General features: G+C 40.8%; 1 long non-coding RNA gene across 1 annotated transcript; it reads right to left on the bottom strand.

The window, feature by feature from the left end:
• Positions 1-1,937: 1,937 nt before the first annotated feature.
• Positions 1,938-21,466, bottom strand: LOC132650139 (uncharacterized). Its single transcript, XR_009588526.1, has 3 exons — positions 21,226-21,466; positions 20,987-21,038; positions 1,938-2,107 (listed from the first exon to the last, which is right to left on the bottom strand). It is a non-coding gene; the product is annotated as an uncharacterized LOC132650139 (long non-coding RNA).
• Between the last annotated feature and the right edge of the window lie 332 nt (positions 21,467-21,798).

Consider the following 21,798-nt stretch of genomic DNA (forward strand, 5'->3'; position numbering starts at 1 on the left):
ATTATCCTGTGCTTTAGCCAGACATCTCCTAATGTCCTCCACTTATTTATTCATACTTGCTACAGCTGCACTGGCGAGTTGTTCACAATGTTCACTGCAAAAGGAAATTTGACTGAGGTCAACTGGGGGCTGAAATCTAGCCTGCTTTTTGCGCGAATAAGAGTGTGGCCTAGAGCTGAGCTATATTTTCTTAGAGGAAAGGGTGTCTTTTTCGTTTGTGTGTGTCTATTTATGTGTGAGGGAGACAGAGAAAGGTAGAGTGTTGTGTCGATATTGACTGGGAAATACAGATTTAGGACTATCTTGAGACTGTAATAAAAAACATTAATCCAAAAATCCTTTACCTGATGCGATGCACTATTAGAGTGCATCAGAATTTTCTCAAAACCATATAATCAAAATAAAACAGGGATAGCTGGGACTAAAATGTCTATGGTACAAGTTCTGTATTTATTTTTTATTTTTGTGTTCTTTTCAATTTCTTTTTTACTGACTTATTAACAAAATACTTATTTTTCTCTGGTTTTTATTTTGGGGGATCATATGAGATTTTTGTTTGAAAGTAAGTATATACACTGCTGTAGAATTCTAAAAGAATTCTAAAAAATAGAATTCTTAAAATTCTATTTTAAGCCAGGTGCAGTTGAGCACTCTTGTAATCCTAGCCTTTGGGGAGGCAGAAGCAGTCAGATGTCTGTGCTCTCCAGGCCAGCCTGGTCTACAAAGTGAATCCAGGACAGCCAGGGAAATCCTATCCCAAGAGAAAGAAAGGAAGAAAGAAAGAACGAAAGAACGAAAGAAAGAAAGAAATTAAGATGAAATTAAACTGCAGTAAAAAATCCTAATGAATACTTTCTTTTTCATTAATAATAACAACATTATCATCTACTAAGAAAAACCCTGCTGGTTCAATGGGGATTTTAACTCTTCACTGTATCTCTGACTTTAGAGGGAACTGCTGTACTCACAAGCAGAATTAAGGAGTCACAGGAAAAAAAAAAGGTCACTTAATGCTTAGTCCAGAAAAAAATATCACTTAATATTTATTCCCTCAAGAGAAAAATATGTCATGTCTTTTGAAGAACACTTTTGCCTTAAAAGACCCAGGCCAGTATATTCTAGGAAAGGCTAGTATCTGTGAAACGTATGTTTCATGATCAAAGAAATTTGTACGGTAACACAGACTCCCCTTGGCACAAGCAAACCAGACTGAAAGATAATGGCAAGCTAGCCCCATTGATGTTAAACAAAAGAGCAAGACTTCAAAGATGCCTGAGAGGTGCCTTTAGAAAGAATCTTTAGTGGCCACCTGGATCTCCACAGGAGTTCACAAAGGTAGGGCTGGAGAGATGAAGTAGCTTTGAGTAATCTGGGACAGATTTAATAACAATCTTAGTTCTTTTCTCCCATAGGAAGCTTGAAGAAAACATGTTTAACAAATAATCAAGCAATTGTTTTTCTAAACCCTTCCCAAAACAGCTTCACCAAGTATCTTTAGGAAAGTGGTGTTGCAGTGAGCAAAAATGAATGGTAGAGATAGTCACTTGAAAACAAATATATTAAATATATTAAATAGTTTTTAAAAAATCATAGTTTACAGTGGAGTTTGTACTAGAATGTATTAGAATGTCTCTAAACACAAAGAACTTTGTTTTGAATCATTCCATAAATAATTAAAATCCAGAAAATAACCTGCAAAGTTGCATATGAAACCATAAGGATCTCAAGAGGAGGGGCATACATTATGATTTTGTTACTGTATGTTGTTAGATTTATAGCTTAGACTTTGGCTGTGTCACCAGTTAGGCATAGCCACGACTGCCAATACAATATTAAAGATATAAGTAATGGTGAAAGCAGGAAGAGGAGGTTTATTAAATGCGGTCACATAGGGAAAAGGAACAAAGAAGTCCAGTGTCCCTCAAGTCCATCTTCCAAGTGTTTTCACTTGAAGTTTTCCAAAGAAAACTCCATTAAAGCTCTGAACAGCAAAGCAAGAAGAAAGGAAATCTTAAATATTTCTCATTTTTCACATATGTTAAATCACTTACTCAGGCCTTTACAACTTGCGGTTATTGGAGTTTCCTTTGGACCTGGCACCAAGGTTCTGGTGAGAAAACAAAAGAATTAAAAATTAGGTTTTTGGGTTACTGGGTTAAAAGAATAAGCCTGAACAAAGACCAGTCATGTCTGAGTAGTCACTGGTGAGGTGTGGAACCGGCTTTACTGCATTCTTTCATGACCACTAGTGATACAGTTGCTAGGAAACTGTGCAGGCCCCAACTCATTACAAAAGTCAAGGGTAGCCTTGTCCCTGGAGATACCACCAAATGCGCTAATCACCCCTGTACCCTAGCAACAGCCAATCAGAACAGGACAGGGCATTTCAACGGAAACCCAAGACCAGGTACTCCTGCCCACTCCTCATTGGGATAAGAGAGAACAAAAGAAGTCAGAACCGTTAATGGTTTTGGCGCCTTCCCATAGTCAATCATTTCAAAATGCAGCATCTTCCTTTATGTTTCAACCAATAGATGCTTGACAGGCTGGAAATTCTCCTGCTTTGGGGTGGCCTGGGAGGGCCTGGGGCCTACAAATCAAACCCAACCCTGAGCACAAGGCTCTCCATTGGATACCACTGCCTTGATGTCTGAGAGGCCCAGCTCCGCTGCGAATAAAGATCCTCGTGTGATTTGCAATGGACTCGACTCCTGGTGGTCTTTTAGGGTTCTTGCAAATTGGGCACGACACCCTGGAGGCTCCTCCAGGATCCTCAAGACCCACAGGACACTTGAGCCAGAGGATCTGAACTCTGGTTAAGTGCTTTTGTCTTGGACAAGTTCTGTGTCTCTGTTCTGTCATTCCATGTATCTTTGAGATCTCAAGGCAGTATTCAGTGAATGGCTGGGGCCAGTCATGTTGCTAGGACTCTGGCTGAGGAACTGGAAGACTGGCCATTGGAATCTGGGATACATTCTAGATCCCGGTGGGTGCCCCATAGCACTGTAGGGGACAGAGGTCCCTAGTCTGTTTGATAGGCCTAGAAAGTGGATTGCTCCCACAGACAGGAAGTACCACCAAAGTTCTGGTTTTGCGTTCTTACCCATGAGCCTGGCAGAATCTGTTGTTTGCCTTGTGTCTGTCTGTCTGTCTTTCTGTCTGTGGTGACTATTCTAATTTTTTTGATGAGACTCATATGACATATAATATGGGAGAGACTCCTTCCACTCTTCTGGACTTGTTCTTGGCCCATTTCAGAGAAGTTAAGGCTAGGGAACGGAACCTTTCTCACTTCTCACTCTCTTAACAGAGACAAATTCACCCTCTTTTGCAGCTCTGAATGGCCCACCTTTGATGTTGAAAGGTCTTTTGACTTAAAATTGATCCTAGCAGTCAAATCAGTGTTCTGTAGACCTGACACAGGCCATCCAGACCAGTTTCCCTACATCTTTAAGAACCTGGCATTTGATCCCCCTTCTTGGCTCAAGTCTTTCAAACTCTTCTTCCATGCTAACTCACTTTATCTAGGTCCAGAAGTCAATACAGTGCTGACTATGGCAGAGGGGCATAGCCAGAGCAGGACTGTTCAGAAGAGCAAAACCCCTGGGAAGAGCAACCTCCGCATCCAACTGCCACTACACCTCCCCTGTACCCAGTATTACTGGGGTGGGGGGACAAAGAAGGACCTAATCTTTACCCCACCTCCTTATCCTAGCACCTGACAGGCTGTACCACTAGGATACAGTGGGGCTCAGATGGGAGCTGAAGCCCCAGATGCAGCAGAAGCTATCACTGAAGCACCCGTAGCAGGGGAGCAAGTCTCCACAACTCAGACTCAAGCAGAAGGACCGGCTCAAGGAACCAGAAGCAGTTGGACAGCCATGCCCACGGTGGATTCCACAGTGGCCTTTCTTCTCAGAGTGGGGGGCAGAGACTAGCTGATGACCAAGGCAATCAGACTCATCACTACTGGCCTTTTTGCTACAAGTGTGATCTTTACAACAGGAAGAAAAGGCATGCTAAGTTTTCAGAAGATCCAAAGATCATAGAATTGCTTGATACTCTTCTTTTTACCCATCAACCCATTTGCGATGATTGTCAGCAGCTATAACAGGTCCTGTTCACCAAGGAAGAAAGGGAACATATCCAGGTGTAGGCCAGGAAATTGATTCCTTATAAAAATGGGGAGCCAACCATCAAGCAGGCTGATATAGACACCAGCTCCCCCTTGCAGACACCTACCTGGGACTACAACACAGCAGCAAATAAGAAGAGGCTCTTAGTCTATTACCAAGTTCTGTTGGCAGGTCTCAAAGAAGCAGCCAAGAGGCCCACTAATTTGACTAAGGTTTATGATGTTAAGCAGGGACCAGACAAAAGCCTGGTAGCTTTCCTAGAAAGAATCATGGAAGCTTTCCTGAGATACACACCATATGATCCAAAGGCAGCCAAATATAAGGTCACAGTAGCAATGTCCTTTGTGGCCCAGCTGGCACCAGAGAAAGCTTCAAGATGTAGATAATTTGCCACAAAAGAGTCTCAAAAAGTTAGTAACCATGGCAGTTAAGGTGTATAACCATACGGAAAGTCCAGAGGACAAGCAAATTAGGATCCATCTACAAAGTAACAAAGATATGACAAGCTCAATGGCTAAGATCTTGCTAGCAGCCACCAAGCCTATGAGTCATAGCAGGGGCACACTGAAGGAGATGGCTCAAGACACTGAAAGTAAGAGGTGGAATAAGGGCCAGCCAAACTTGGGACATAACCAGTGCTCTTATTGTGAGGAAGAAGGACATTAGGCAAAGGAATATCTTAAGAAAAAGGAAACTAAAAAGACACTCCTCTTAGGGCCTGATGATACTGAGGACTGATGGGGATGGGGTTTGGACCCCCTCCCCGAACTTAGGGTAATCCTGAAAGTGGAGAGGAAGATAATGGATTCCTGGTTGATACTGGAGCCCAACATTCAGTCTTGCTGCAACCCAAGGGTCCCCTGTCCAATAAGAAAATCTTGGGTACAAGGGGTCACTAGAATGAAACAATACCCACGGAATACCCAAAGAACAGTAGACTTAGGAATGGGCCAGGTAGCCCATTCATTCATAGTGGTATTGCCCCTACTCCCTGCTGGGGAGAGATCTCCTAACTAAGCTGGGAGCCCAAATACATTTCTCATCACATGGCGTGAAAGTACTTGACCACTAGGGAGCCCCAATGCATGTCCTCACCACCACACTGGCAGATGAATATAGACTTTTTGATGTAATGATAAAGGTCAGGTTGCTCTAGAGGTCTGGCTAGAAAACTTCCCCTAAGCATGGGCAGAGACAGGAGGTATGGGATTTGCTGAGCATAAACCACCTGATTTTGTTGAGCTGAAGTCTGGTGCGGATCTAGCCAAGGTGCAACAGTACCCAGTGCTTCTAGAAGCCAAGAAGGGCCTCACCCCTCACATCCATCGGTTACTAGAGTTGGGGTTTCTCAGGCAGTGTCAATCAGCCTGGAATACAACCTTGCTACCAGTTTAGAAGCTGCATCCAACAACTATTGACCAGTTCAGGACCTCAGAGAGGTAAATAAACGGGTCATAGACATTCATCCTACTGTGCCTAATCCATATACCCTCTTATGTGCATTGCCCCCAGAGCACCAATGGTACAGAGTTCTAGATTTAAAAGATGTCTTTTTCAGTCTGCCTCTAGCCCCAAAGAGCCAGGAATATTTTGCATTTGAATGACACGACCCAGACATTGGAATAAATGGACAATTGACCTGGACCAGACTCCCTGAAGGATCAAAAACTCTCCAATGATCTTTGATGAGTCCATACATGAAGACTTGGGTGAGTTCCGAGAACAGCACTCCCAAGTTCCTCTCTTGCAGTACATGGATGATCTGCTGATAGCTACTGCTGATGAGACTTGCCTACAAGGAAAAAAAGACTTATTCAGCACTCTAGGAGAACTTGGCTATTGAGCCTTGGTTAAGAAGTCCCAAATACGCAAGACAGAAGAGCAATACCTAGGCTACATCATAAAGGAGGGTAAAAGATGCTTGTCAGATGCCCGTAAAGAAACAGTCCTCAAAATCCTTACCCCCACAAGTCAAAGGCAGGTGCAGGAATTCTTGGAATAGGGTGGATTTTGTAGGCTGTAGATACCAAATTTTGAGGAGCTTGCTAAGCTGTTTTATGAGGCTTTCAAAGAACAGTCAGGTGACTTCTCATGGACAGCTGAACATCAGCAAGCCTTTGGAGCCATAAAAGAGGCATTGCTGTCGGCTCTAGCCCTCGAGTTGCCTGATTTTACCAAACCATTCTGTTTATAGATGAAAAAAAAAAAGCATAGCAAAGGGGGTCCTCATTCAGACACTTGGACCATGGAGGAGACCAGTAGCCTAGTTATCAAAGAAGCTAGACTCAGTGGTGGCTGGATGGATCCCATACCTTTGCATCATTGCTGCAGTAGCATTAATGGTCAATGATCCTAACGAATTGACTCTAGGGAAGAACTTGGTTATAATCACCCCTGACACCATCGAGGGAGTGCTAAAACAACCCCAGATCAATGGCTGAGCAATACTTGCCTCACCCATTACCAAGCACTGCTGATGAATCCTTCTAGAGTCACTTTTTAGGTGCTTACTTCCTTGAATCCCACCACTCTGCTGCCAGACCCAGACCTGGATGCCCCTCTACATAACTGTGCTGGGATCTTAGCCCATGTTCATGGATTCTGAGCTGATCTCCAAGATGCCTCCCTGACCAACACAGATGGGATTTGGTTCACAGATGGGAGTAGCTTCATCAGGGATGTAAAAAGTTATGCAGGGTGGCAGTAATGTCATTGACTGAGACTATATAGGCAGAGACCCTCCCTTCTGGAACTTCTTCCCAGAGAGTTGAACTGGTAGCATTGAGTAAGGAATTGACTCTGGAAAAGGTCTAAACCTTAACGTGTACACTGACAACAGGCATGCCTTTGTTACTGCACATGTGAATGGAGCCATCTACCAGGAGCGAGGCCTTTTGACTGCTGAAGGAAAAACTATTAAAAACAAAGAGGAGATACTGGCATAAATAAAGGCCCTCTGCCTCCCCAAAAGACTGGCTATCATGCACTGTCTAGGACATCAGAGGAGGGATATGCCAATCTCCAGAGGCAACAACCGAGCTGACCAAACAGAAAAAGCAGTTGCGTTAGAGATGGAGTCCATTCTTGTTTTGGTCAATCCTGGAGACCCAGTCCTCCCTAAGGAACGGGGCTCTTCTACAGGGGACAAGAATGGCCCATGTCTCAATACTTAGATAGATGGTGGAGATCAACTGAAGGAGACTTGATACTCCCTGAAGAGCTGGGCGAGAAAGAGTTAACAAAAATCCATACCTCGTCCCATATGGGTATCCGGAGGATGCAAGATTTAATTTGACAATCAGGAGTGTACTATTAAAAATACTAATTCCAAGAAAGGAGAACCCTCCCCTGTTGCTGGTCGGAATGCAAACTTATACAACTACTTTGGAACTCAATCTGGTGCTTTCTCAGAAAATTGGGAATAGTGCTTCCTCAAGATCCAGCTATACCACTCCTAGCGATATAGCCAAAATATTCTCAATTATACAACAAGGACATTTGCTCAACCATGTTCTTAGCAGCTCTATTCATAATAGCCAGAAGGTGGAAACAACCTAGATGTCCCTCAACAGAGGAATGGATACAGAAATTGTGGGACATTTACATAATGGAATACTTTTCAGCTATTAAAAACAAGGAAATCATGAAATTTGCAGGCAAATGGTAGAACTAGAAATGATCTTGAATGAGTTAATCCAGAAGCAAAAAGACACATATGGTATATACTCACTTATAAGTGGATATTACCCACATAATATTGGATACACATACTAAAATCTATAGTGCTAAAGAAACTAAACAAGGAAGACCCTAGGGAAGATGATGAATCCTCATTCAGAAGGACAAATGCAATAAACATTGGAAGCAGGAGAAGACAGGGAACAACAGGACAGGAGCCTACCACAGTTTGCCTCTGAAAGACTCTAATTATTGAGATTTCGAAGCAGAAGCTAAGGTTGAGACTCATAGCCAAACTTTGGGCAGAGTGCAGGGAATCTTATGAAAGAAGGTGGAGATAGAAAGACCTGGAGGGGACAGGAGCTCCAAAATGAGACCAACAGAGTCAATAAAACTGAGCACTGGGGGCCCTGCAGAGACTAACTCCCCAACCAAGGACAATGCATGGAGAGGACCTAAAACCCTGGCTCAGATGTAGCCCATAGACTCAGTCTCCAAGTGGGTTACCTAATAAGAGGAGCAGGGACGTTTTCTGGCATGAACTCAGTGACAGGCTCTCTGATCACCTCCCCCTGAGGGGAGGGTACAGCCATGCCAGGCCACAGAGGAAGACAATGCAACCTTCCTGATGAGACCTATTAGGCTGGGGTCAAATAGAAGGAGAAGAAGACATTACTTATCAGTGGACTAGGGGAGGGGCATAGGGTGAGAAGAGGGAGAGAGCATGGGATTGGAAGGAGATGAGGGAGGGTAACAGAGCCAGGAGAAAAATAGAATAAATTGTAATAAATGATAATAATAAAAATTAAAATAAAACTAATTCCAAGATTGAGGACATTGTTTCCAACTGCAAGACATGCAAATTGACAAATGCTGTGTCCAGTGGTAAAAATGCAGGTACCCGACTGAGAGGTAAGAAACTGTCACAAAAGTGAAGCCTGGTAAATATGGTTAAAAGTATTTGCTAGTTTTTGTAGACAATTTCTTAGGATGGACTGAAGCTTTCCTGACAAAGCAAGAAAAGGGACAAATTGTAGCCAAGAAGTTATTTGAAGACACCTTTCCAAGGTATGGCTTTCCTCACATAAAAGAGTCAGATAAATAATGGACCAGCTTTTGTGTCCAAGAAAAGTAAGAGTGCGGCCACAGTTCAGGGGATAGACTGAAAGTTACATTGTGCTTATATACTCCCAGAGTTCAGGGCAGATAGAAAGGATGAATAGAACTCTAAGGGAGACCTTAACTAAATTGACCTTGGAGACAGGCTGGTACTGGGTGATTCTCCTTCCATTTGTGCTCTCTAGGGTGTGCTATTCTCCTTATCAGATGGGACTCACTCCTTTTGAGATCATGTTTGGTGTCTCTTCCCCATTATCTCCAACCTACAAGCTGAGATCCTTGCTGACTTTGAAGACCTAAACTCCCTGAATGATCTCAAGGGGATACAATAGTTCCATAAACATGTTTGGCCTAAGTTAAGAGGTCTTTATGAATCAGATGCTCTCCCAGAGTCTCATTGCTATAGACCAGGAGATTGGGTCTACAACAAGAGACACTGCCAGGGGTCACGGGAACCACACTGGAAGGGGCCATATGTGGTAATGTTGACAACACCAACTGCCATGAAGGTTGACAGCATCACCACCTGGAGCCCCTAGACCCAAGCCAGACTAGCTAGCCCCTTTGAGACTAAGGAGGACTATACCAACCATCAGACAACATAGAAGGCATCAAGGACCCCAAGAACCCACTCAAGCTCAAACTCACCTAATCATGAGACTGCTAATTGTATGTACTGTGCTTCCCTTAAAAACTGCTTCTGCTCCTGCCAACCCACACCAGCCTCTCGACTATAATAGATAATAGCTATAGCCACTGGGGAAATCATTAATACAGCTTCCAAATGAGCTCCCAGAAATATCTGGTGGCACCAACCGGAAATTGATATCTGTGACCTGGGACATGCGTCAGGCACCTGTGGCCACAGCAACACTGAAGAAGGATATGGCTGTAAATACCCTGGGTACCGGGCTATTCTGTCATTACTATGAATGTCCTGGCCAAGATAAGACTAAATCATGGAGAGATAACTGCAGTGGTGGTGGTGGGGGAGCTGGTAGAACAATACTTCTGCATCAGCTGGGGATGTGAGAGCACAGGACACATTTGGTAAGAAGCTAATGGAAAGGACCTATAGGGGAGGTAACTATGGGCCCTGTACCAGTAATAAGGTCAACTATGCCTCATGCTTCCCAGGGTCAAGAATAATACAGATAAAAGGGAAAAAATGAGGGACTAGGTGGCCCATGTCATATGCCTCCAGCTATAAGAGGAACTCCGGGAGGCAGATGTAATCAAGTATCTGTCACCTTTACTGAATCTGGGAAAGAAACCACATGGGAATCAGGAAAACAACATGGAGATTGAGGATATATAGGCCCGGCTCCGCTGCCTGTGATCCAGGGTTACTTTTCACCATCTAGCTTTTCGTAAATTGTATCAAAGGATTTGATCAATAGGCAATAGGCCCCAATCCAGTTTTCAGGCCCCAAACACAATGCCCTGAACTCCTTCACACCCCCAGCACAAGCCTCAGGGTCTCCACGAGGTCAACAAGTGAGTTTCACTACACCAGGGCTATAACAGGAAAGACTATGGCACTTACAATGCTGGCAAGCCTCCACTTTGACAATAAGCCAATCTGGACCTTTATGCAGCAAACCTATCAGTTGATGAATGATTCCAGTCCAGATCTAATGGGGTCATGTTGGCTCTGTTACTCCCCTAACCCCTTATACTGTGAGAGCATTGCATTTAATGGGCAGATCTCTTACTCGTGAAACCCACCAGACTGCAGATGGGTGTGAGACAACTAGGCAGGTTTAACTTTGCAGGCTGTTTCAGGTACCAGTACATGCATAGGACGGATACCAGCCTCCCATAGAGTCTTATGTAACAGGACCCTACTAGTCCCTTCAAATGATTCTTACCTGATTTCCCCTGAGCAAGGATGGTGGGCATGTTCTACTGGACTAACACCTTGCATACATCCCAAAGTGCTAAGTCAGACTTTGGAATACTGCATATTGCTACAGCTCATCCCTAGAACTACTATCATACAGATGAAGAGATGAGTAAAGCTCTGCTCAGGGTGGCAAAAATGAGGAGGCAGAAGAAAGAGTCAGTCACTTTGACAGTGCTACTAGGATTGGGACTTAGCAGGCACAGGAACTGGAATCTCTGCATCAGTGACTCAGAGCCATAGCTAAAATACCCTCAAAATAGCTATAGACACAGATATTCAGAACTTGAGAAAATCTATCTCTCACTTGCAGGAGTCTTTGACTTCACTGGTAGAAGTCATGTTACAGAATAGGAGAGGTCTGGACTTGTTATTCTTCCAAAAAGGAGTACTCTGTGTAGCCCTCAAAGAAGAACATTGTTTTTACACACACCACTCCGGAATAGTCAAGGAGTCCTTGGCAAAGGTTAGGGAAAACCTGGCTAAACATAAGAGAGAGAACAAAGAACAAAGCTGGTTTGAATCTTGGTTTAATGCTTCCTCTTGGATCACTACTTTATTATCTGCTTTAATAAGACCCTTGTTGATATTGTTACTCATGCTAACCCTCAGTCCCTGCATATTAAATAGATTAGTTGCCTTTATCAGACAAAGATTAGGAGTTATCCAGCTGATGGTCATGAGAGCTCAATATCAGAATCCTCTATCCAATCACTGAGGTAGGGGAGCCCATGCTCCAGGAAACCCCATGATTGTGCCTTCAATAAACCTGTCAGAGAGGGTAATGGGAAACCAAAAGAAAAAAAATAGGTTTCTGGGTTACTGGGTTAAAGGAACAAGCCTGGACAAAGACCAGTCATATCTGGGGTGTGGAACCAGCCTTACTGCATTCTTTCATGACCACTAGAGATACTGTTGCTAGGAAACCAGTCCAGGTGGTCCCAACTCACTACAAAAGTTACAGGTAGCCTTGTTCCTGGAGATACCACCAAATGCACTAATTGCCCCTGTATCCTATCTGGAACAAGAGAGAAGAAAAGGAGTGAGAACAGTTAATGGTTTTGCCACCTTCCCATAGCCAATCATTACAAAATGCAACATCCCCTTTTGTGTCTCAACCAATAGACTCTTGACAGGTTCCTGCTTTGAAGTGCTGGGAGGGACTGGGACCTATAAATTAACCCCAACCCTGAGCACAAGGTGGCTCTTACTTGGATACCAGTGCTTTGGTGTCTGAGCTTGAGCTGTGAATAAAGATCCTCGTGTGATTTTCAATGAACTCGACTTCTGGTGGTCTTTTGGGAGTCTCGTGAATCAGGTACAACACTGACATGAGTTTAAGCTTTACACACAGAGCAAAGGGAATGCTTAATTCATTAGTCCTAGTCCCGTTGAAATCCTACTGAGCACTGACCCTCCATTCTGTAGGCCCTAGCCTGTCCTGCAAGGTGATCTCATAATAAGTTGTCAAAATTGTGTGAAATCTCTTCATGGGAGACAAATTTCTCTTTAGGCTAGCACCGAGCTTCATTCAGGCAGGGATTTCATTCCCCCAGTATGAAATTCCAAGGGAAATTCCATTGCCTTGGGGTTCATTGTCTTAGTAGACTGATAGCCAAAGGGAGAGAAACAAATATTCCTTTTTAAAATGTCTTTACTTCTGCCTGGATGGCTTCAGATGTCTAAACTTTTTAAATCTGGAGAAGGGAGATATATTTTTGCAAGAATGGGTTCTTCATGAATAAATGAAATAAATGGATATCGCAGAAGGACTACCCAGCAATAACTTCAATGCCATTAAAACTTACAAACTTACATAAATAGGCCAGAGTATAGGTATTAAGATGATGCTTTTAAGATTCTTCTAGCTTAATTTCTCAAAATGTACTAAACCACACTAAGTTAGGAATTTACATTTCCCATTGTCAAGAAGAATATCTGATACAGACTAGAGGCTAGATAAATTTTCAATGAAGGAAAAACAAAAGCACCAAAGGGCAAACAAACAAACACAGACATCCATAAGGAAACAAAATAGGGAAAAATGAAATAAAAATCGGTTTTTAAATTTTGCTTTAAGATGCTGTCTTTTTTTCCATTCCAATTGGATGTCTATATGCAGAAAAATGAAAATAGATCCATATTTATCACCCTGCACAAAACTAAAGTCCAAGTGGATCAAAGACCTCAACATAAAACCAGATACTCTAAATCGGTTAGAAGAAAAAAGTGGGGAACAGCCTAGAACTCATTGGCACAGGAGACAACTTCCTGAACAGAAAACCAACAGCACAGGCTCTAAGAGCAACAACCAATAAATGAACCTCATGAAACTGAAAATCTTCTGTAAAGCAAAAGACACTATCTTCAGAATAAAACAACAGCCTACAGACTGGGAAAGGATTTTCACCAACCCTATATCTGACAGAGGGCTGATATCCAGTATATATAAAGAACTAAAGAAGTTAAAAAGCAATAAATCAAATAATCAAATTAAAAATGGGGTACGGAGCTAAACAGAGAATTTTCTGTAGAGGAATATAGAATGGCAGAGAAACACTTAAAGAGATGCTCAACATTCTTAGCCATCACAGAGATGCAAATCAAAACAACTCTGAGATTTCACCTTACACCCACCAGAATGGCTAAGATGAATAACTCAAGTGATAACACATGCTGGAGAAGTTGTGGAGAAAGGAGAACCCTCCTCCATTGCTGGTGGGAATGTAGCTGGTACAACTACTTTGGAAGTCAATCTGGCAATTACTCAGACAATTAGGAATAGTGCTTCCTCAAGACCCAGCTATACCACTCCTAGGCATATACCCAAAATTTGCTCAAGTACACAACAAGGACATTTGCTCAACCATGTTTAGAGCAGCTTTATTAGTAATACCCAGAACCTGGAAACAACCCAGATGTCCCTCAACGGATGAATGGATACAGAAATTGTGGTATTTTTACACAATGGTATACTAGTCAGCAATCAAAAACGAGGAAATCATGAAACTTGCAGGCAAATGGTGGGTTCTAGAAAAGATCATTCTGAGTGAAGTATCCCAGAAGGAGAAAGACACACGTGGTATATACTTACTCAAATAGTCCTATAAGTTATGATGCAATGTAATCTATATACCTAAAGAAGATAAACAAGAAAGAGGACCTGGGGTAAGTCTTCACTTAGACAAATGGGAGGTGCATTGGACATAGGAGAAAACAAGTATCAGAACAGGAGCCTACTGCAGAGGGCCCCTGAAAGACTCTACCTAGCAGTGTATCAAAGCAGATACTAAGACTCATAAACAAACTTTTGTCAGAGTGCAGGGGATCATATGAAAGAAGGGGGAGTTTGTATGTCATGGAAAGGATAGGAGCTCCACAAGGACCAAATATATCTGGGGACAGGGGTCTTTTCTGAGACTGACACTCCACCAAGGACCTTATATGGATATAACCTAGAACCTCTGCTTGGATGAAGTCCATGGTAGCTCAGTAACCAATTGGTTTCCCATAGCAAGGGGAACAGGGACTATTTCTGACAGGAGCTCAATGGCAGGCTCTTTGACCTCCCCACCCCCCCAAGGGAGGAGCAGCCCTGCTAGGCCACAGAGGAGGACTTTGCATCCAGTCCTGAAGACACCTGACAAAACAGGGTCAAATGAAAGGGGAGGAGGTCCTCCCTAATCAGTGGACTTGGAAAGGGGCAGGGAGGAGATGAGGGAGGGAGGGAGGGTTTGGGAGGGAATGAGGGAGCAGGATACAGCTGGGATACAGAGTTAATAAAATTTAAGTAATAATAATAATAATAAGGAAAAAAGTTACTGTAATCATGCAGTGAGAATAAAGGAAACACCACAAAAAGCTATTTTTTTTTTTTTTTTTTTTTTTTTTTTTTGCTTTAAGGGAAGAAGAACACAGCCATACATAGAAACAGTAGGAAGGCTAACTATATGGAAAACAATTAAGCCAACATTAGAAGAATAACTGTGAACCAAACTTGAGTTCCATGGGACAACAGGAGAGCTGGTTGGATAGTACTAAGGGCTGCCATGATACAGTTTGTTTTAGAATAAGCACCGAGGCTTTTGGAGATGAAGGCTATCAGCAAAGGGGGTGGAACAGCAAGAGAGGACTGAAGCTACGACAGTTCAGTTTGTTTGTAGAGACTCCACATAAGAGATGATAAAAGAGCCTCAATTTGAGACAGCACCTATGCTGTGCTTTTACCGAAATCTGCATTTTCTTAGGTCTATGAGCTTGGATTAATCTTAAATATCCCAGACATGAGAAGACTAGTTCTATATTATTTCACAGGATAGCCTGGAGCCATTTTTGAAATAATGATAGAACGGTTTGTAAAACTGAAACACTACATGATATTTGTTATTGTGGTAGATAAGACATGGAGAAAACAGTGAGGACAATATTAAAACATGACCTTTGCAGTAGACTGACTCTAGAAATGAGGAAATCTTCTTTGATGTCTCTCCTTTACTCTTCTTCTTATTTGCCATTTGTAAAATTTGGGAATTTACTTTAAAATTTCCATTGAAATAACAACAATTAGGGAAAAATTGTCAGAGGTGGGATGGAAATTTAAGAGCTACTTTGTACACTGCATGTTCACATTCCCTTATTTCACTTTGCAAAGCACAATAATACCCGAGAAGGAAGATATAATTTCCTTTTCTGGTGATGGAAAAACAAGTCTCAGGAAGGTAAATTAAGTCATACAACTGGGAACTGTGTGTAGATGCAGAATTTAGCAAAAATCACAATTCTAGCATCACTTAGACATTACCACAATGAACAGAGTTTTTAAAAATAGTGTGTATATGTGTTTGTGTGTGTGAAGGGGAAGGGGAGATACACATTTAGAGACCAGAAAACAATTTTGTGGAGTTGGTTCTCTCCATCTAAAGGGTATGTTCTGGGAATCAAACTCTAGTCATATGATTTAGATGCTAGTGTCTTTTCTCACTGAGCCTTCTCACTGAATCCAAGCTTGTTGTTTGTTTCATTAGAGTGATCTATATTGGATTTGTAATTCTTAAGATATACAAGAAAAGATAATTTCTGTAGGCTGTTGGCAGTAGACTTGTATCTACAGTAGAAAGTCATGTACTAACCACTTATAACATGTCTGGTAGCAAAACAAAACAAAACAAAACAGAAATAAAACAACAACAACAAAAAACATGTCTGGTAGCATCATGGCCATTCTGAGTACCAAGTTGAAGAGGTCTGAAGTTATTTCATTAAGAAAAAGGCATTTGGTGTAGTTATGAAGGGCTGGATATGAGGAGAAGGTATAAATTATGGAGGGGTGTTTGCTGGACATAGATGACAACATACTCAATAGCAAAGAAAGTAGAAAGAGCATGAAGTGGTATGAAAGTGATGAGAAATTTAGTTTGAATGAAGTATAATACACACAAAGAGTGTGGGAAAGAGAAACACAAAAAATATGAGCCTTGGAAGATTCATGAGGAAAGAATGGAAAATCTTTAATTATCCAAACCACACAAAAGTCTTACAGAAGAAATAGGAAATGAACAGAGGTTTTATACCTAGAGATAACATACTTTGATTTTTGTTAGTAAAATAACCCTTGCGGCATTGTAGATATTGCGATGATTACCAAGAATTTAGAAAACTCGATTCAGAAGCTATAGATGTAGCTTGAATCTATAGGCGATGAAGTCTAGAATCAATGGAGTGTGAATGGGAGTTCAGTATACAGATCTTATGGTAAAATTAGTAGAATTTGTTGATGATATGGACAATGAGATTGGTGATTGATTCTGAAGCTTGTTCCTAAAGCTGCATGCATGGTGAAGAAAGCAAAAATAAAAAGATTGTGGTAAGTTGAAGTGTCAATGAGAATGACCGGAAAATTGTTTTATCTTTAGATATATTGTGTTTGGTGCCAAAGAAAGAAATAGCTGGCTTTAGTTGAGTGCTTACACTAAACTCCTTGCAAATGTTTTTAAATGAATATATACGTGTGTTTATGAATGATATATGCATATATGTGTGTGTGTGTGTATTTGTGTGTGTATGCATATATAGAGAGACAGACAAAGACAGAGAAAGGGAAGGCGAGAGCAAAAGGGCTTAGTAGGCAGTTGGAAATATAGGGTTGGAGCTCAAAAGACATAGCTTCACTGAGATATGAATTTGATTGCCATCAATATACAGAGACATAGATAAAGTTACTGAGGCAAAAATGTGGCAAAACATGAAATTGTGAGAGAAGTCAAATTGTAGGACATGGAACTATGAAGATTGTAAATTTCCTATTAAAGATCATGCCTAACTTGTTCACTACTGCAATATTAGGGCCAAACACATTACTTCCAATATAGGAGTCTCTCAATAAATATCCACTGAACAAATAACATTTCAAAAATAGTAAAGAAGCATTGATTAATAAACCATAGCATTCTGAAAATCAAAAAGTGAAAAATCAGGAGGATTAAAAAGTGAGAAATTGAAGGTAGAAAAGAGAGAATGGAAACTAGAAAGAAATAAGTTGGCTTGGTAGTTAAGCTTGCATTAGTAGCTGAAACAAGGCAATTGTAGCGCAGTAGATTTACTCTGGAGAGTAATACAGTATTTAAAAAGAGAATTAAATAAAGGAGAAAATAGCTTTAATTGCATTGAAAAGTTTATATTTACTGAAGAAAAAAATTATATATATATATTATTAATTTCTGGGGTTGGTTTCAGTTGCTTTTAAAATGTAGGACAGAATTCAAAATTTATTACAGAAAAGAAATTGTAGGTAGAGAATGTGTTTGATATAAAATGAATTCCATGTTTGTTTGTTTGTTTGTTTGTTTGTTTTGTGTGTGTGTGTGTATGTGTCTGTGTGCACTTTTGTTTTGTTTTATTTTGGTGATTTCTATCTTTTTTTTTTTTGCTTGTTTGCTTTCTTTATTTTAGAGAGAAAAAGAGAAAGAAAGGTAGTTGAGAAGGAGGTGTGGAGTTGCTGGATGGGATACAATATAGAATATGATCAGAATATTGTATGAAGAACTTTTAAAGAAGAAAAACATAGACAGACACCTAAAAAACAAATGAGGAAGGATTTTTATCAATTTCTTTCTTTTAAAAATATATATCTCTTGTGCTTGCTTCAGTAGCACATATACTAAAAAATATATCTTTTAACTTATTTTTTTTCTAATTTCATACATGTCTACAATGTATTTTTATCAGAGTCATCTGCGATTTTCTCCCCTCATACTTTTCTCATAACTCGTCATTACTTTACCCTCCCAACTTCATTTGATCTTTTTTTTTTAACCTAATGTGTCCACAAAGCATTGCCAATATGTGTATGATGGCAGAGCACTGGAGCATGAAAAAAAACCTACCAGAGGCAGATCCAGAAAAAAACTAACACTTTCTCCAGCAGTCAACAACTGCCAATGGCTCCTGAACATTAAAAGAGCATTCACATGTGCTTGTGTAGATTTGATGGTGACTGTAACGACTGGGCTGGAGACAATGAGAAAAACTAATCTGGGTAAGCTTACATATTTGAAAGAAAGAAGCTAGCATGACAATTAGATCTGTACTTGAATACACATGACATACATGTTTTTAGTATTTATTCTCCTCCTCTCCCAAATAAGTGTCCTATCAGTCTTTTGACTTTATGTATGCTTGGATGTCTTGTGTACTCTTGGATACAGGCAGAATGTGATAAAAACATAAGGATTCAAAATACTTCCGGGTACATTTTATCTCCTAGACATGACAGCCTAAGATGATATTTGTATTTTCTAGGGTTTTCTAATAGGGTACAATACATGAAGATAGTTTACTATTAAGCAGTCTTCCTCATGGAACCTAATGAGCATCACTGTATGAAAAAAAAAGTTTCTAGAGAGTAAGGAGCTGTATTTCTTTAGATTTCTCAGCATTGCATCTAATCTACACAAGACCTTTAGGGACTTAAGCACATAACTAAAGGATTCCTGGCATTCTTCAATTCTTGGTTCTTTTCCACTACGAAAAACCTTGCAGGTATTTCACCTGAAAATAAGAATGTAATAGATTTAAACACATTTAGCTTTCCATTTATTTTTATTGAATTGCTTTGCAAATTCTTAAAAAGAAAAAGCTCAAAATCAACTACATGACACTATCCTTAATTGCTTGCCAATATTCCATTATTGGCAACTTAATTTTCACAGCACGAAGATACTTTATCATAATTAACTGCAACCGAGTTCCTATTGATGTATTCGTAAGTTACTTGCATTACTATCACTCAGACAAAGTCCTGTGAATTCGAATGCCTTCAACTATCTGAAAAATAAAAAAAGCACAAATACAGAGAATAGAGCTGAGACAAGATGAACAGAACACAATGCAAAGATGTTAAGAGGAAAACATCCTCTCAATTATAGCATCATCTGAGAAAGTATCCTGTAACTCTCTTCTCTTTCTCTTTGCCATTTAAAAAAGAACTTTCCAACACCAGAGAATCTGTGCAAAAGTAAAAAAGAATGAGTGCAACAGTTCTGGACTTACAGCAGTAGAGTAACTATTGTTGGCAGACCTCAGGATTTATTCCAGTCTTGCCATAGTTATTGCAACTAATATAGCAGGTGACATTGTAAAACAATATGCAACCCAGATGTAGAGCTGTAGATATAGAGACCCACTTCATTCCCACACCATAGCAAATGAAAAGGTGTGGCATCCAGAAAATGCCGGTCTGTCTATGATCATATACATGATCATTGCTTTTCCTTAAAAAGAAAGTCAGTCAAAGACTAAAAACAAAAATTTTACTGGAAGCATTCTACATTTATAAAAATACCAGTGGCAAGACTTCTGGACAAAGTGAGATCAAAAGCTGGCATTTTCAATAAATTAAGTATAGATCCTTGAGGAAACTCACATCTAAGCTTATATACTGGAGGAAGAATTGGTTATAAAAGTGTACAAGAGTCTGAGATCAATATTTCTTCTTAGAAAGACTGACAGAATGCGTGAACTCTGTGGCTGGCTCTTTGATCACCTCCCCCTGAGGAGGGAGCAGCCTTACCAGGCCACAGAGAAAGACAATGCAGCCAGTTCTGATGAGACCCTGCCCTATAGGTGGACTTGGGGAGGAGCATGGGAGGAGATGAGGGAGAGAGGGTGGGATTGGGAGGGAATGAGGGAGGGGGCCACAGCTGGGATACAAAGTCAATAAACTGTAATTTATAATAAAAAGAAATAAACAAATAAATAATTAAAAAACAAAGACTAGCAGAAACATACTTAAGAGCTGATACTCTGACTTAAGGGGTCACAAGATTTTAAAATGCAATCTTCTGGTATTTTTCTTTCTTTATAAAATATCATTTCTTCTCACTGATCTATTTCTTACAGACATCATGTTAGGTCAAAGTGCTTTTTTATTTTCATAAGTGTGTTGGTGATCTTATTGATTGAAATACCTATGGCTCTAAAATAGTATTTATAACACTTTTAAAAAGAGCCAATCAGTTAAAATAATTACAATTTACAAGATAAAAAATTTCAAACATGTTTATTTATGACTTTGACTTTTATAAAGAGGTTGTGTTTTTTTTTAACAACTTATTATTTGAACATGACAGCTAAGATTATTTTTACCAGCACAAGTATTTTTACTAACTCAGTTGGAAAACTAGCATATCTGATTATTTGTCGCTTCACCTTTGTGAAATTATCCTATTAATTGTGTTGGATGCTTCTCTACTTTCTGGGATCCGTAAAACTCTTGACAACATATCTACCTGAATTCCTTGCCTGGAGTCTCTAGATAAGTCAATGGATTATACCTAAACAGCCCATGAAAGGTTAAAGTTTACAAAGATTTTCTTTCCTAAGCATTTTGACTTTTTGATGCATGAAAGTCTTTTTAAGAAAATATAAATTTTAATTCCCATTTGATTGTTGCCACTTTCAAGTCCCAGTTCTTTATGCTCTCTTTCCACTCTCAAATTAAATCTTATAGGTTAGGGAAAGCCATGTTTCTTTAGCTTTGCAAGAATGGCTTCATTTGGTGCAACACTGTAACACTGTTACCCCCAAGAGAGACACAAGTAGAAGAGATAAAAGGGTTTGGCGGGGGGGGGGGGGGTGTCTTTTGAAGCCTTACCGCTTCTCCCAGTTCTTTGGTCAGACTTAAGGAAACCAGGAACAGCCACAACCTGAAAGGAGAGGGAGGGTGAGAAACATGGGTTCTCTGGACTGCAGGGTCCCCACCTCTAGCTCCCTTTCGTTGCCTAGTCTCACTTTTTCTGCGGTGACAAAAGTGCAAGTATAGTCCTGGCTGGGCAAAGCAGCCCAAAGTTGTAAAGAGGAGGGGAGTGGAGGTTCTGAGCAGCAACAGCTCACCCAGGGTGTTTGCTTGTGGCTCCTCCAGAGCTGGGTCCCAGAAGACTGCTAAGTTGCTCCAAGGCGCGGGCTCATCTAGGCTCCGTTGAAGCTTGGCAGTTTGTTCCTTACTCGGGACAATGTAAAGGGGAGAAGTGGCTTAATTTAGAGGAAATTAAAGTCAGCTGCTAGAGAAAAAAAAAATGCCCCGAAGGAAAACACACTCAGTGCTGCCCGCTACAACTTGTAGCACTCAGGAGATAGTTCCATGCACCAGGGGAGGAAGGAAAGGAGGGGAACAGGGCGGGGCTGTCTGATGTCAATCATCGCCTCCCCCGTCCCCCCTCCCCCAGCCTTGGGAATCTGCTTGCCTTACTCAATTTCAAGCACTTCTGCACATTACAGTCCCAAACCTGCATGCACTGGTCTCTGGAGAACTATGCACAGAGATCTATGCAACCAGGCGCCACACATTCGCATAAAGTCACGCATGAATAAAATTAGGTATGTTACTACTACATAGCCCTGGCACAGGGGCCCAAATGCATGAAATCTTATTCGAACTTTCTGATCTGATCCTACAGTAAGCATTGG

The sequence above is a fragment of the Meriones unguiculatus genome, chromosome X, assembly GCF_030254825.1.
Source record: "Meriones unguiculatus strain TT.TT164.6M chromosome X, Bangor_MerUng_6.1, whole genome shotgun sequence".
Taxonomy (NCBI): Eukaryota; Metazoa; Chordata; class Mammalia; order Rodentia; family Muridae; genus Meriones; species Meriones unguiculatus.